Genomic DNA, 17893 nt, shown 5'->3' with positions numbered 1-17893 from the left:
AAAAATGTGGGTGAAGGGACACTTTGGACAGTGTAAGATATGACAAATAAAAATTTATAAATTATCGAGGGTTCATGAGGGAGGAGGAGCAGGGAGGGAGGGGGAAAATGAGGAGCTGATACCAGAGGCTTAAGTGGAGAGCAAATGTTTTGAGAATGATGAGGGCAATGAATGTATAAATGTGCTTTACACAATTGGAGTATGTTTGGATTCTGAAGAGTTTTATGTTCCCCTCATAAAATGATGGGGGGGGGGAATCCAGCAGGTTGCATACAAACTAAAGAACACAGTAAAAGTGTGGGATGTACAGAAAAATGAAAAAAAGAGAAATTATCACATCTCCACCCACATCATCACAGGGTCCTGATAGAACTGCTGTGCCTTCTGAAGATTAATCTGCATGAAGTTCCTAGAGACTCCTTGGTCCTGTCAGCTTTCAGTAATTAACTTCAGTTATTGGCTTGAAAAAAAAAAACAAAAAAATCCAAATTGCTTGCAATTATGAAAATTTGTTTACAAATATATTAATATCTAGTTCACCTAATGATGTGGTCCCTGGTTGGTCCAAATTATCAAAGGATTCAATTGCTAAATATAAGTTTGAATTGTGATTCCATGCAAAAAAAGTGCATCAGAAAAAGAGCCTTGGCGATCTATTTCCAGAAAACCAGTCATTGTAAACACCAAGGAGCACAGTTCTAATCCGTAATACACGTAGTCACCATGAGTTAGAACCAACTTGCAATATAATGATAAAGAAGGATTGATTAGGAAAAACATACACCATGCAACCAATGAAAGGTGTTCCAATAGCAGGTAGATTAGAAGTTAAGGCTAGGTGCATTACCCAATGTAAACAGTAACATTTCATAATAATGAAAGAGAAAGTGAAACAGGAAGACATAACTATGTGAAATGTATTCATAGCAACCTAGCCTCAAATCCAAATCCAAAAATAAATATAAAGCTATATAAAATGCAATTTAGCAAAATAGGTCGAATGAAGTGGAAAACATACCTTTTTAAGATTAAGTATGAAAATCCAAAATACTACTATCAGTTATTCACTGGACATGAAGTTAAATAATTGAACTAATGGAGAATTTAATATCATGCTTAACAGATATACACATATAATTTGACACTCCACAAATAAAGAATGAAACACTTGCCAGAGCAGTCTCCTTTGTCAATTTTAAAGAAAAAAAATAGTTTTGGAAAATAAGTATTTTAAATTCTATTCTATGGCCATAAAACACACATCAATGAAATAAAACACACTTATACTATGTTTTAGGTTTAAATTTCAGGATATTTTTAGAATGGTATTTAAACATGCATAAGCATATAGTTAACATATATGTTTGCTTTTGATACTTCCAACAGCAGAAAAAATCGCCTCTCCACTGGGGATGTGAGCAGTCTTGCCATCAGTCAGAGTGGCTGGCAAGTGAGCTGGCATCACTGAGCCTGTCCTGACTCACAGCAACTTTAAGTACCACAGAATCAAACAACGCCTGCTCTTGGCCCACAGATTTCCCTATTTTCCCTGCCCTGCTATTGGCCAGGCACGATGGTCTGCTCTAGGAAATGGTCTCTTGACAACACATTGAAATTCTTCATAAATAGCTGTGATGTTTGGTGCATAAATTAGAAAACACGTTGTTTTAAGTGGATTTTCTTTATTTTGTATAGATATCATCCTATCAAAGACAGTACTGTACTTCACAATAGATATGGAAATATGCTTTTAGAGGATGGATGTAATGGCATTCCTCTTGATGGTTTCATTCCCTGTATAGGAAATCACATGACTGTCTAATTCAAAATGGCCAATACCAGTCCGTTTTATCTTGCTAAGGCCTAGACTGTTGCTTTTTTTTGTTTCATTTTTTACAGCTCCCAATTTTCCAAAATTTGTACTTTGTACATTCCAATTCCAATTATGTATTCATTTTTGCAGCTGTTTCTTCTAATGTTTACACATGCCCCATCAGCAAATACAGGTCATGGAGGCTCACTCCCGTAGGTTTGACTCATTCCACATCATGATAGTTGACTTTAGCTTCAAAGGCAACATTTGAGTGTTCTCAGTCTGACCAGAAGGGCTCATTTTCTGACACTCTCTGTCCATGTTCTTCTCCTTTGCATGAGTTTTCAAAATATGACAATGTTTCAATCCTGTCTACAAGATTTGCAGTGGCTAATTTCTCAGAAGTGGATAGTTTATTCCTTTGTAGTCTCTTCTTAGACTGGAATCTCTACTCAAACTTGTTCACTTGGGCATATGACGCACTAGTCACCTGTCTTCCAGCATCACAGTAACCCACAAGCCATCACAATATCATAAGCTTACAGAAAATTAGTGGCAATTGTCAGTAGAATAATATTAAACACCTTATCATGTTTAATTCCAGTTGACCCATTTTAATATGTTCTAGCTTTCTGCTTTCATTTGATTAAGGTTTTTCTCTGTTTTGTTTTGTTATTGTTGAAGTCTTGTGTATGTGTTTCTTAATATGAAATCGAGGAGTGATATATCTACAGAGACAATAATTGCATAGTAGTTTCTTGGGGCCACATCAAGAAAGTCTAGAATGAAAGGTTGAGCTAATAATAATGTGTGCAAGAAATAAGAAAGGTTTAAAACATATTATAATTCCTATTTATTGGCTTTCTCAGAATACTATTCTGGATTCTCTCTGGACTGTGAGCCTAAAAAATTCACTCTCTGGTCCTTTAAGAACAAGTGAAGATAGTTTGAAGAAACTTGAACAATATGACCATCTAATGTCTAATATTACTTTATCTTTATAGATTAGAAAAAATGTCAGTTACTGAGATGTTCTGATTCTTAAAGTATAAAATTTTTATTCTAGAAATTGTTGGACCCTAATATGCTAGGTATTTTGATAAATTAAAACTAAAAATGGAAATATTATAAAAATAAAAATTATATAAAAATCTGTAATGTTATACAAACCAGAGATAATATAGGAGCATGGCATTTAAAAAAATCTAAATTATAAATTCAATTCACTTTCAGGAAGAGCACCAGTGAATTGGATAAATGGTATTTTAAAATCAGAGAGAAAATGTCACAGCTTCTATAAAAGTATTCCCTTTTCCTCAATATTTTTTCAGACAATTTCATTTTAAGGAAAATTGACTGTATCGAAACTCACTGCAATACATATGAAAAAAAATAAGAGTGAAAGAGGAAAATGAAATCGTGACTCTACACTTCTGGAAACAATCCTGCTCTGTGAGACAGTCTGTGGGTCAATGCTTTTTGGCCAGAATATCAGAGAATAACTTAATTGAAAAACCAAATCAACATAAAAACATTAAATAGAAAAAACAAAAAGGCATGAAAATTCAAAATTTTCAGCCTTAGATTTTGGGATTAAGTAATGTTTTTTTAAGGTTTAAATATTGAAAGAAACTGAAGAGTGTAAACTGAATCTCAAAAGTGACATACTGAGAGTAAAACCATGACAGAGGTGTACATGTGTCATTTTAATATTTAACGCCACAAGTTGTTGTTGTTGAGTGCTATCTAGTTGGCTCCATCCCCTAATGAACCCTATGCAGAACAGAACTCAACAGTGTTCAGTACTGTGTCAACCTCACAACTGTTCCTGCGCATGAGCCCATTGTGCTACGGGGTCAATCCATCTCTTTGAGAGCCTTTCTATTTTTCACTGCTCCTCCACTTTGCCAAAAATGATATCTTTTTTTCAGTGACTGGCCTCTCCTGACAATACACCCAAAGTGTATAGGATGAAGCCTTGCCATTCTTGCCTCTAAGGAGCATTATGGATGTTCTGCTCCCAAGACAGATCAGTTTGTCCTTTGAGCTGTCCATGGTACATTCAATATTCTTCTTCAATACCAAAATTCAAACAGATGCATCCTTCTTTGGTCTTCTATGTTCAATGTCCATCTTTCACATTCATATGAGGTGATTGAAGATACCATAGCTTTGTCAAGTGGATGCTACTCCTCAAGGTCATATATTTGCTTTTTAATACTTTAAAGATTTTTTACCCAATGCAATACATTTTTTGATCACTTGACTGCTTCTTCAATGAGCATTCATTGTGGATCCCAGCAAGACTTGTTTTAATTTTTTCAGCTTCAACCTTAACTTACATGTGAGCATTTGATGCTCTGTTCCACAGTCAGTCCCTGGTCTGATTTTATTTGCTGATCTTAAGGTTCTCCATGGTCTCTTCGCACAGATGAAGTCAATGAGATTTCTGTGTATTCTATTAGTGGGGAAGTCTATATGTATAGTCATTTTTTGTTGTTGAAAAAATGATATTTGCTATGAACAAGTCATTCATTTTGCAAAATACTATCATGGGTTCCCCAGCTTCATTTCTATCTCCCTATTATTTTCTGATTCAAAAATGGCCAATACCCATCCGTTTCAGCTCATTAATGCCTGGGATATTGACTTTTACGTGCCGTTTCATTTTTGATGACTTAAAAAATTTTCCTACATTCATGCTTCACCCACTCTAAGTTCAGATTTCAAGTAGATTCTGCAGCTATTTGTTCTTGCCTTGAGTTGTGTCCCACCAGCAAATGAAGATCCCAAAGGCTCTATTCCCAAAGAATTTTCTTCCTTTATTTCACATTGGTAGACTTGACTTTGAGAAACCTTTTCCAAGTAAAATTTTGCATGCCTTCCTACCAAAGGAACCCATCCTCTGTCACTATCTCCCACAGAGTTCTTCTGCCATTCATTAGGCTATATCAGTAGCTGATAAAGTTGTGATTCTATGAATAAGGTGTTAAGCAGCTACTTCCTCCAAAGTAGGAAGTCCATTCCTTCTTTGTAGTCCATACTAAGTTTGGAAACTCCATTAATACCTGTCTACTTTGGGTGACCCTGCTGACATTTGATATACCAACGACATAGCTGTTAACAACATGCAAGGCACCACCATGTGACGGACTGAAAGGTAAGTGTTGGTAGGTCCATACACATTCCATGAAATCACATGTTCTTTATGCTTCATGCTGTTGCTAGGTGCCATCTAATCAGCTTTATCAAATCTTGACCCTATTTACAATAGAAGAATATTCCATCTGATCCTAAGCCATTCTCACAATCCTTGCTATGTTTGACTTCATTATTGCAATCACTGTCACTGTGTCAATCCATCTCATCAAGGATCTTCCTTTTTGTTGGTGCCCCTCTATCAAGCATAATATCCTTCTCCAAGGACTAGTCTCTCCTGATAACATGTCCAAAGGACATGAGACAAAATCTAGCCATCCTAACTTCTAAAGAACATTCTAGGTCTACTTCTTTAAAGACTGTTTGAATAACCATGGTACTTCAACATTCTTCACTGGAACAATAATTCAAATACATTGTCTTCCTTCTCCACATGTACTGTTTTAGACTTATGCTTTCAGTGCAACTTGAATTACTTCCATCAATACCACCAGATCTTGATCATATGTCACCTCTTGATATGGTTGAATGTTGATATAGTTCTTTTGATAAAGTTACTCCTGTATTTATTCCATCTTCCCTTGATGCTTCTTGCAACATCAATATGTCCCCCATGAAATCCTTTAATACTGCAGTTAGAAGCTTGATTTTTTTCTTCAGTTATTTTACCTTGATATATGCTGAGCATGTCCTTCTTTTTGGTTCTCTATTTCTCAATCAGTATTTTCAATACAACAATAATGTACATTGTTATATTGAGCTTGCCTTTGAAATTTTCTTATCAGCTCTTTTACTTCATCATTTCTTCCATCTGTTCACCCAGCCTCTGATAAATGATAAGAGTCAAGGTCTCTTTTGACATCTATTGTGATCTTTTATCTTTTTCTTGTATTTTTAATGATATTTTTTCTTAAAACAAGTAGTCATCTAAGTGAAGACTCAACCAAATCCACATGAAAGAAATACACTAGTCTGTGTGATGCCAGGATTATAAGTATTAGAATCCACTTCTGGAGGAGAGAATGGGATCAGAGATTAAATTATGAAAAATGGTTGTAAAAGGCTATGGATGACAGTGGAAGCCCACTATCCATTTGCAGGGTCCCCACATGGATTAGTCTCCAGTAAGTGTCCTCTGCCATAGTCCAAAGATCTGAATAGCTTTGCTGTCAGAGAGAATTTTAAGTTATATATGGCAGGTGGAGTTATATTGAAAAGTGTAACTTTTTCACTTGGTCTCACTTTGACTCATTTTTAAATTTTTTCTAATTTTAATTGACCACAATCTATGGATGTAGATAGCTTTGTTGTCAGAGAGAATTTTAAGTTCTATATGCAAGATAGAGTTATATTGAAATGTGATACTTTTTCCACTTGATCTCCCTTTGACTCATTTAAAAAAATTCAATTTTTAATATTTTCCACTTTCTTTTTGACTAAGTTATTACTCTGCATTTTCTAGTCATTGTTGGCTTTTGTTTGTTTGTTTGCTTCCTGCTTGTTTTTTGTATAATTTTCTGTATATGAAACCCAGGGTGAGTAAATCCATAAGTTAGTAGCTATTAAAAATAATAATAAAATAATTACTAGGGATGTGGCAGGGGAAATTTGGGGGGAATGAAGAGCTAACAACAATAAATATTAGAGGATAAATTTGAAATTGACTTTGGTGATGATTACACAACTCTCCTTAATATGATTGAATGATTAAATTGTATGATGTATGAAATACATGCCAATAATACTATTAAAAATATCGACAGCCTCAGAAACCCACAATGGCAGCTCTACTCTGTCATACAAGGTCACTATGAGTCAGAATGTATTTGATGGCTGTGGGTTTGTATTTAGTTTTTAAGTACACTTAACGACTTACTTATCTGTAAGTTTTTGAAACTGTGTGGTTTGAATATTACTGTGCGGGGTGAAAGTTATGTTACCAGTATTTCAGATATCAGCACAGACTCCAAATGTAAAGAGGGTTCAGCAGAGCTTCTAGACTAAGAACAGACTATGAAGAAGGGATAGGCTGTCGAACTTCTTGAGAATTAGACACTTAAAATCTCAGGAATAGCACTAGAACATGGTAAGATATATTGTAGAAAGTGAAACTTCTCTGGTAATAAAGCTCTCAAAATTACTGAAATAAAGTGGTTTCTCAAAGTAGAGTGCACTATAATGACATGTATGATGTAAAACTTTCAGGTCCTTAATTTTTCTGATGGGGAATGATTAAAAATGAGAAGAAGCAAGTTCAAATATCTATTAAAATTCAGAACTTGAAATATAGGAAGTATAACTATTGCAGGATTGTACATCATCAAAAATGAAATGGAAAGCATAAAGATCATTATACTAGGCATTAATGAGGGACATGATAAATTCAAGAGAAATTGTATCACGTTCATAATCAAAAAGGACATTTTAATGCTAGACTAACCAGTCTCTAACAACATGTGGGGGGGGAGGGGGAGTCCACAGGCACAACTGTTTGATTATAATATATAAAGATTACAGTAAAATCATAAAAGATAGGAGAGGTAGGAGAGAAGATAAAATAAAGGAGTCAGACACATTTCATGGTAGCATGCTCACCTCATCCTCTCTTAGTGGTCCATGTGGAGGTCTGGGAGAAGAGCGGAGGAGAGAGCTCTTTATTTCTAGCCAAGGCCTATATACCTTTAGGGAGTGTGTTAGTCCCCCTGTTTATAGATGACCATATATGCAAAAGGAAGGGCTTGTACCCAGGCAATATAAGCAATGGGAGAGGGAAAATCTAGTGATGTACATGCAATAGGAAGGGGAGTGCTTAGGGGTACACATGTGACAAGATGGGCAGATCCTAGATTCAAGATGGCAGCCTAAACTTGGTCATCCTTGAGTGGGCTCGATCTTGTCTCTGGGCTCTCCTTAAAGGAAACAATCCACTATCCCTATCAAGGGTGTGGGCCCTACTTAAGGTGAGACAGAATATACAGTCTGATTGCTCTAGATGGCTGATAACCTTCAGGGAGATTAACCATTAAGCAGCCTGCATTGACTTCCAAATATACAGCCATTTACCAGGTGCAACAGGCAGCGTCTTAGGTTTGGCATATATTTTGGGGACAACCTGGGGAAAAGCCTTTCTGCATCCCCCATTTTAAGATCTATCATGAAGTACAATGATGTCTGTGAAAGGATAGTGTCTATAGACTTACATGGAAACCCAATTAATACAACTATTATTTAAACATATGCACCAACAGTAAAGCTAGTGATGAAGAATTATACCAATAGCACCAGTCTAAATTTCTCAAGCATGCTCTCAAGGAAGATGCATTGATAATTATTAGGAATCCGATCGCAAAAGTTGGAAACAAAGAGGAAAAATCACTAGTTGAAAAAGATGGCCTTGATGACTGAAACAAAGATGAAATTCCACGGTATGATTCAGCAAGACCAATGATCTCTTTATTGAAAGCACCCTTTTACCACAAACCACATGGTGAGTATACATATGGATGTCTACAGATAAAATACACCGTAACCAAACTGAGGACATCTGTGGGAAGAGATGCTGGAACAGTTTACTATCAGTAGCCAAACTCGTCTAGGGACGAACTGTAAAATAAATTATCCATTGCTTACATGTTAGTTTAAGTTTAGGTAGAAGAAAAATCTAGTTCACAAAAGTCAAAATACAACCCCACCCCCCGACTAAACTTAAAGAACTTATGAAGAATAGCTTTTACTCATTGACCACTAATGGCAAAAGATCTGGTGAACTATGGGATGACATCAGGAAATCATATGTGAAGAAAGTCACGGGTCATTAAAAAAACAAGAAAGATAGAAAATAACAATGTAAGTATTAGAAGAAACTTTGAAACTTGCCCTTGGAAGAGAGAATTTTTCAAAATGCAGCTCAAAAAGATAAAGTACCTTGATAAAATATCCAAGACCCTGGGGCTAGGAAACAAAACCGAATATATGTATTTAACATACATTAAACTGAATGAACTATAAAATCAAGCCTTGGGTCTACCTCCAGTCACCGTCCGGCTGGGTCTCCGCTCCACAAGCACCCGGAGCGCGACCTTTACATTTGACCACCTTTGCGGTGTCACCCCTCAGCGGCAGGCGGGAGCGGAGTCCGTCTGCACTTGAACCACCAGCCGCGATGCATGTGATCAAGCGAGATGGTCGCCAAGAGCGGGTCATGTTTGACAAAATCACATCGCGAATCCAGAAGCTTTGCTATGGACTCAACATGGACTTTGTTGATCCTGCTCAGATCACCATGAAAGTAATCCAAGGCTTATATAGTGGGGTCACCACGGTGGAACTAGATACTTTGGCTGCTGAAACTGCTGCGACCTTGACTACTAAGCACCCTGACTATGCCATTCTGGCAGCAAGAATTGCTGTGTCTAACCTGCACAAAAAAACAAAGAAAGTGTTCAGTGATGTGATGGAGGACCTGTACAACTACATAAATCCTCATAATGGCAAACACTCTCCCATGGTGGCCAGGTCAACACTGGAGGTTGTTTTGGCAAATAAAGATCGCCTGAATTCAGCCATCATCTATGACCGAGATTTCTCTTACAATTATTTTGGCTTCAAGACCCTGGAACGGTCCTATTTGCTGAAGATCAATGGAAAAGTGGCTGAAAGACCACAGCATATGTTGATGAGGGTATCTGTGGGGATTCACAAAGAAGACATTGATGCTGCTATTGAAACGTACAACCTTCTCTCTGAGAAGTGGTTTACCCATGCCTCTCCCACTCTCTTCAATGCTGGCACCAACCGCCCACAGCTTTCTAGCTGTTTCCTTCTGAGTATGAAAGATGACAGCATTGAAGGGATTTATGATACTCTAAAGCAGTGTGCACTGATTTCCAAATCTGCGGGTGGAATTGGTGTTGCTGTGAGCTGTATTCGAGCTACTGGCAGCTACATTGCTGGGACTAATGGCAATTCCAATGGCCTTGTACCGATGCTGAGAGTGTATAACAACACAGCTCGATATGTGGATCAAGGTGGGAACAAGCGCCCTGGAACATTTGCTATTTACCTGGAGCCTTGGCATTTAGACATCTTTGAGTTCCTCGATTTAAAGAAGAACACAGGAAAGGAAGAGCAGCGTGCCAGAGACCTCTTCTTTGCGCTTTGGATTCCAGATCTCTTCATGAAATGAGTGGAGACTAATCAGGACTGGTCCTTGATGTGTCCAAACGAATGTCCTGGTCTGGATGAGGTTTGGGGAGAGGAATTTGAGAAGTTGTATGAAAGTTATGAGAAACAGGGTCGTGTCCGCAAAGTTGTCAAAGCTCAGCAGCTTTGGTATGCCATCATTGAGTCTCAGACAGAGACAGGGACCCCGTACATGCTCTACAAAGATTCTTGTAACCGGAAGAGCAACCAGCAGAACCTGGGCACCATCAAAAGCAGCAACCTGTGCACAGAAATAGTAGAGTATACCAGCAAAGATGAGGTTGCAGTTTGTAACTTGGCTTCCCTGGCGCTGAATATGTATGTCACATCAGAACACACATATGACTTTAAGAAGTTGGCTGAAGTCACCAAAGTTACTGTTCGTAATTTGAAAAAAATTATTGACATAAATTACTACCCTGTCCCAGAGGCTTTCTCATCAAATAAGCGCCATCGCCCCATTGGAATTGGGGTACAAGGTCTGGCAGATGCTTTTATCCTGATGAGGTATCCTTTTGAGAGTCCAGAGGCCCAGTTATTGAATAAGCAAATTTTTGAAACCATTTATTATGGAGCTTTGGAAGCCAGTTGTGAACTGGCTAAGGAGCAGAGTCCATACGAAACCTATAAAGGCAGTCCAGTCAGCAAAGGAATCCTTCAGTATGACATGTGGAATGTGACTCCTACCAACCTGTGGGACTGGAAACTTCTCAAAGAGAAGATCGCAAAGTATGGTGTCAGAAACAGTCTGCTTATTGTCCCAATGCCTACCGCTTCAACTGCTCAGATTCTGGGGAATAATGAGTCCATTGATCCTTATACCAGCAACATCTACACTCACAGAGTCTTGTCAGGAGAATTTCAGATTGTGAATCCCCACTTACTGAAAGATCTTACTGAGCGGGGCTTGTGGAATGAAGAGATGAAAAACCAGATTATTGCCAGCAATGGCTCTATCCAGAGCATACCTGAAATTCCTGATGACCTGAAGCAACTATATAAGACAGTGTGGGAAATTTCTCAGAAAACTGTACTCAAGATGGCAGCGGAAAGAGGGGCTTTCATCGATCAAAGCCAGTCCCTGAACATACATATAGCTGAACCTAACTATGGCAAGCTTACTAGCATGCACTTCTACGGCTGGAAGCAGGGTTTGAAGACTGGGATGTATTATTTGAGGACAAGACCAGCGGCTAATCCAATCCAATTCACTCTGAATAAGGAGAAGTTGAAAGATAAGGAGAAGTCATCAAAAGAAGATGAAGAAAAGGAGAGAAATACAGCAGCCATGGTGTGTTCTCTGGAGAACAGAGAAGAGTGTCTGATGTGTGGATCCTGAGAAGGGCCCAGAAGAGACCAACACTTCTTTGCTCACAGATAGGTACCTGAGGTGTTTCGGTTGGACATTATTATAGAAAAAGAATCAAAGTATTCTTTAAAAAAATCATTTTATTAGAGGCTTGTAAAACTTATAATCCATAAATTCATCCATTTTTGTTGAGCACATTTGTACATTTTTTGCTATCATTATTCTCAAAGTATTCTTTTAAATCTTTTTTTTTTAAGAGGCGAAAAAGAACGAAAACCAAAGCAGTCATCATACAAATAGGGAGTGCTTAAGAGACTCAGTAGGGCTCCATCGCCTCTCGGGCACGCCTCTTAGGATGGCAGTTTGGGAACGTGCCTCTAGTGTTTTGCTTGACCTGTGGGCTCCAGGGAGCAAAGGCGAGTCCTTAGACGTCTAATAAGCCATCAGAAAGCCTGTTGCATTCTGGTTTTCTTTTGACTTGTTGTGCACCTGGGCCTCTAGATTTTCCCAAATAAAGGAAATTTCTGGAAAAAAAAATCAAGCCTTGAGTTTCAATATTAAAACATTATATTGACAAAATATTGAACAATACAGAAACATTAAAAGAAAATGGAAAGAATACAGAGTATTCTCACTCACCATTTCAAGAAGTAGTATATGACCAATAACCAATATTAGTGAAAGAAGACCAAGCTGCACTGTAGGCATTATAAAAAATAAGCCTCCAAGAATTTATGAAATATCAGTTGAAATGTTTCAACAAACTGATGAATAACTGGAAGCACTCAATCACCTGTGCCTAGACATTTGGAAAATAAGTACCAGATACATTGACTTTAAAAAGATCCATATTTTTACTGATTCCAAAGGAAGATAATTCCACAGACCATGGAAATTACTGAAAACATCATTCATATCACATACAGTATGCTTATGATGATGATCATTCTACAACAGGTGCAGCAATATTAAGTGAGATTAGGAACAAGGCGAAACAAGCGATGCCATTGCTGATATCAGATGCAAATGGCTGAAAGCAGAGTTAAGATGTTTACTTCAGTATTATTCATAATGCATAGGAATTCATCTATGTGGATCATAAAATACTATGGATAACATTGAGCATATGTCTGTGCTTAGATGAAACCTCTACACAGATGAAGAGGTAATAATGTATTCAGAACCTGGTTTAAATTCAGGAAAGGTGTATCTCAGGATTGTATACTTTCACCATTCTTATTGAATTTGTGTGGTGAGTAAATATTCCCAGAAGAAGAAGGTGGCATCACTCTCAGAGAAAGGCTCATTAGGTATCTGTTATATACACATGATACTACCTTGCTTAATGAAAGTGAGAAGGACTTTAAGCACTTGTTAATGAATATCAAGGACTACCGACATCAGTATAAAGTAAAAAACAAGGTAATAAAAAGTCATCACAAATAGACCAACAGAAGACATTGTGATGAATGGAGAATACGTTGAAATGCTCAAGGATTGCATCTGCTTGTATCCACAATCAATGTTCATGGAAGCAGTCATCAAGAAATTAAGGGCACATTGCAGTGAATACATCTTCCCAATACTTCTTCCAAAAGGTTGAAGGGCAAGGATGTCACTTTGATAATTGTGTGCGCCTGACTCAACCTGTAGTAATTTCTATCATCTCATCTATATTTGAATGGTGGGCAGAAAAGAATCAGGAGACTGGTCCTGGAACAAAAGACCTTATGCTTGGCGATGAAGAACCGTGAAAAGGAGAGAGAGTCTTGTTGAGACATAAAGATAATAGCAGCTACAAAAGTGGGTTCAAACATCACACTAGAGAGGATGGAACGGGTTCTCTTCCATCTGTTGTTCATAGGGTCACTTTGAGTTAAAACATGGCACTTCACAACAATAGTACATATAAAAGTTATCCTTATACTATATACAGCCTTTTGAACTATTCCTGGTGGTGTTGTGCCTTAGGAATTGGACCGATACCTGCAAAATTGGCAGTTCAAGCCCACTGGCTTCTCTGTAAGAAAAAGATGAGGGTGTCTACTTTCCTAAATATTTATAATCTCAGAAACTGTAATCAGAAACTCTGTGAATCTGAATGGATTAGAGATAGCAGTGAATTTGGGGTTTGCTTTTTACAAAAATTTTGGAAGTCTATAGAATGTTCAATAGCACTCATGAACAAATTTGATATATTGTGAAAATTTAAAAAATGTGACACAGCGACATCAAGTGAACACATGCTGTTGTAAAAATGATGCCAATACACTTGCTCAAAACAGAGTTACCACAGACCTTCAATTTGCAAAAACCGTAACACCTGTGAAGTGAAATAAAATGGAATGAAATAAGTGAGGTATGCCTTGTAGGAGGTTCATCAAAGAGTTAAAGAAAAAATGGAATTAGGAGATAATAGCTTATACTTATAGCTACGAATTATATAAAAAGAAAATATATAATAGAGAGACAGATAGGTGCACATTTCCCCTCTCCTTGACACTGACACACACACAAGCATGTGTATTTAACCATGAAATTCAAGAGCAATTTGCAACAGAATGTTTATTAGTCAATGAGAACTATTTCATGATGTTTCTACAAAGTCCACTGCATTAATTTAGTATGTTTAAAATATATTAAACTAAAATAAGTAAGGATTTTACTTTCTGCCTTTTAATCATTAAATACTTTCTATTAACTCTCAAGAGAAATACTTTATTTCAAGATTTTGAATAAAATCATACCACACCAAGGGGCTTACTTTTAGCAACCATTTCATTTTGTGAAGTCTGCACTCTATTGTTAATTAAACAACTCCCATGTTTCCCCTTTACTAGAAAGACAATTAATTATATGATATCATTTTGCACATAGATTAATGATACCACTAACGATTCAGTGAAAAAAATTCTTTAGTCTTTAAAAATGTGCATGCAAATTAAGGTGGAAGAATTGTAGGAGAAAGTGATCAATTCTATTGGAAATTTGCTTACACCTGCAAACAAAATGTTTTGTATTAATTCATTAAATTCTTTTCATTACTAACACATTAGTTTAAAATTATGTATATTTTCTAAATATTTCAAACTAATTATGCAAGTTAAATTAAAATTATTGAAAATAGACTAATTTTTCATTTATCAAAGATAAACACACAAACAGCCTACTGCCATTGAGTAGATTTTCACTTACATTGATCCTATAGGACAGAATAAAAACACCCCAGTGAATTTCAGAGCCTGTAATTTTTTTATGGGAACAGAAATCTTCATTTGTCTCCCAAGGAGAGACTGATAGATTTGAACTGCTGACTTTGTGATTAGCAGCCAGTACCCAACTAGGACTCTTTTCAGTAATTGAACATAAATAATATTGACATGGGTTAAAATGGGACTTATTTTTAAAAAGACTCATTCATTCATGCTTTCATGAATTAAAATGTACCTGCCTTCCGACTTAGTACCAGGATACAGAAATGAATAAAGCATTGTTACTGCCTTAGTAGATCATTCTAGTAAAAAATGTTGACATTAGACAGCCACAGTTTCCTGTGAAAATAATGACTTTTCCCCTAATGACTGTTGTTGGTAGGTGCTATCTAGTCAATTCACAAGCCACCGCCATATGACAAAGTGACACACCAAGCGGAGGGATTCTGGATCATGCAGACCTAATTGAAGTTTTGATTTTCATCCGATTCTAATGACAGATTCAATAGCTACCTTGAATAGTTGTATAGCCTTGAGAAAATCAAAGCATAAGAGTCATTGGAGTGCTTGGCACTTGGTAAGGACTCAAGTAATAGTCATTATCATTGTGTCAGTGATGATCAGATCTTCAACCGTAAGCGGGGTTCCAGCATCATCTAATTTGCTTTTTAGAAGAAAATGCTCCCCATACATCTTCATGTGTCATTACCTTAAAGAGTGATCTTATGTTCTCTTCCCTATGACGAGAGACACATGGCTCTGCTGTTATTTTTGTTGCTGTTTAGTGCCATGGATTGGTTCTGACCCATAGCAACCCTCTGCACATCAGAACGAAACACTGCCTAGTCTTGCACCATGCTCACAGTTCTTCCTAGGCTTGAGCTCATGGTTGAAGCACTGTTTCAATCCAGCTTGGCAGGGTGTTCTTTCTGTGTTGCATGATGTCCTTTTCCAGACAGTGGTCCCCCTAATACAAACAAAGCATGTGAGACAAAGTCACACTATTCTTGCTTCTATGGAGCTTTCTGGATAGAGTTCCTCCAAGACAGATTTGTTTGTTTAATTTTTTTGGGGGGGGGTGTAGTTCATGGTCCTTGTGATAGGCTATGTTGCCCTTAAAAAGAAATCCAGTGACATTCATACATGTAGAAGAAAAATCTTTGTGTCAATAGCAGTAATCTTATGTCAAAAGAAGGCATCCAGCCTAGTCCAACTCAAGTCCATCAAAACCTCTTTAGACTAACATAGCCACATGCTGATGAGGCAGATGGTGAATCGGGCAGCAGGAAGATCACAGAGTTGCGGGTGCAGTATCACATGAATTCAAAGTAGGGAGAAACAAGGCAAGGTGCCAATAGCTCTCCTGTCAGGTAGCCCACATGGGGTGTGGAGGCAGCAACCCATAGGGAGAATAGCAGAGGGAGAGGTAGTTCCCCCAGTCACTTACTCTCGTATATGGCCACTCCCCAAAGAAGCTATCATTAAAGTTACCACTTGATTGACAGGTGGGAGTCTACCCCTAGCCAAGAATGTCTCCTTGACATAAAATCATCCAGTTAGCACATGACTTTCAACGTTCTTCAGCCGCACCATGATTTGAATGCGTTGATTTATCTTTGAGCTTCTTTCTTCAGTGTCCAACATTCACATATTGTTTTCAGTTGCAAGAAAATTGGCTCTGACATAATAATCCAATATACATAATTACCTGCCCCGCACCATACACAAATCATTGGTATGCTCTCAAGTTTCTTGGTAGGTTTGTGTTTCTCATATCTCCAATCCCAGGGACATCTGTTTGCAGACTATAAAGAACAATATTCTTTTGTTATATGTACGGTTTTCTAAGGCAAATTAAAAAAAAATTTCAAGACCTTCATTCTAGTCTGATTTAATCAAGAAGTTCCAAGGAAACCTGCTCACCATATGACCCTGCTGTTGTATTTGGAAACAAACGGTGGCATAGCTTCTGGCGTCATACCAAGAGCCCGCACAGTATACAACAGAAAATATTGACAGATGAGTGGTGAAGACATGGTAATATTTAATAACTATTGCCAATGCATTGATTATTTTGGAATCTTCAAGACAGATAAAGAACATAATCAAAGAGATGTGCTCCAAAGGACTCACTGAAGGTAAAGTAATAGTAATTTCTCAAATTGATGCCACGCTCTCATTTATACTGCAGATAGAGTGAACTTACCTCTCCTTTAAAAGAACCACACTATTAGTGAGTGCCATTTTTATTTTGATAATAAATACATAGTTGGTGACCATTCTCAAAAAGAAATTACTATCACGGTGTTATTAAGTTATAATGTTTCAAATGGGTACCATATTACGCAAGTTCCTTGGTTCTGATTTTTCAACTTTTTTACACCGTCACCTTTAAAATATGTATTTTCTTCTTTCTAGGGGCATGGATTCAAGAGTCAATCCCACCAGATCTAACCCTTAGTCTACACATTCAAAGATGTGAGGATTTGTCAGTGGTATAACCTGTCTCAGCCTTAAGTTACTGCATTTTAATAAGTGCAAGTAAAACGTGCATCAGTATGACTATTAAAATATAAATAATTCAAGATGCATGCTTTCTGTAGAGCAGTTATTAGAAATAATTATATAGATTTGTCTTTCTCTTCTTTTTGTCCTTCTTCTCTAACTATGGAATTTCAACTACCCTCTGAGTTAAGTCAATTCTCCAAATTATAACTTTTGATTTTAACTTTCTGTTTTCTTCTACTAGACTTAAAGCAAGTACTATATTCTTAATGGAAATGTTTATTAAATTCCCAAGCTGTAAACTTTTATCTTTTGAGCTCAGTATCTTATGCGGTTTTATGTTCACCTCTCTTTCTATCTTTAGACTGTGTAGATCAGAATTTGTACCCCAATAATTTTAAGTCAATACTTTATTAATCAATGATTACTATCATACCAAAATGAGATGCAAAAAATATGTCAGAACAAGTTTCATGCAACCTATAAAATGGATTAATTTATTGTACTTATCAGTGGAAAATAAAAAAGAAAATTTGAAGTTCAATACTAGCTATTATCAATAAGATAATTTTATATAAAAGATTAATATTTTGAAAAAGGTTGAATGATTTCAAAGCTGAACATTTATGTAATGAACAAGATATTATACAATTTTTATCTGCTATCCATTATTTGTATGTGTTTTTTTCATTA

General features: G+C 36.9%; 2 pseudogenes; both read left to right on the top strand.

Annotated features, from left to right (window-relative positions):
* The first annotated feature begins 8969 nt into the window (after positions 1-8969).
* Positions 8970-10157, top strand: LOC142442292 (ribonucleoside-diphosphate reductase large subunit pseudogene; annotated as a pseudogene).
* A 27-nt stretch (positions 10158-10184) lies between these two features.
* On the top strand, positions 10185-11513 carry LOC142442637 (ribonucleoside-diphosphate reductase large subunit pseudogene; annotated as a pseudogene).
* The last annotated feature ends 6380 nt before the right edge of the window (positions 11514-17893 follow it).

The sequence above is a fragment of the Tenrec ecaudatus genome, chromosome 3, assembly GCF_050624435.1.
Source record: "Tenrec ecaudatus isolate mTenEca1 chromosome 3, mTenEca1.hap1, whole genome shotgun sequence".
Classification (NCBI taxonomy): domain Eukaryota; kingdom Metazoa; phylum Chordata; class Mammalia; order Afrosoricida; family Tenrecidae; genus Tenrec; species Tenrec ecaudatus.
Note: the sequence above shows the minus strand (reverse complement) of the source record. Positions and strands in the feature narration are given on the sequence as shown.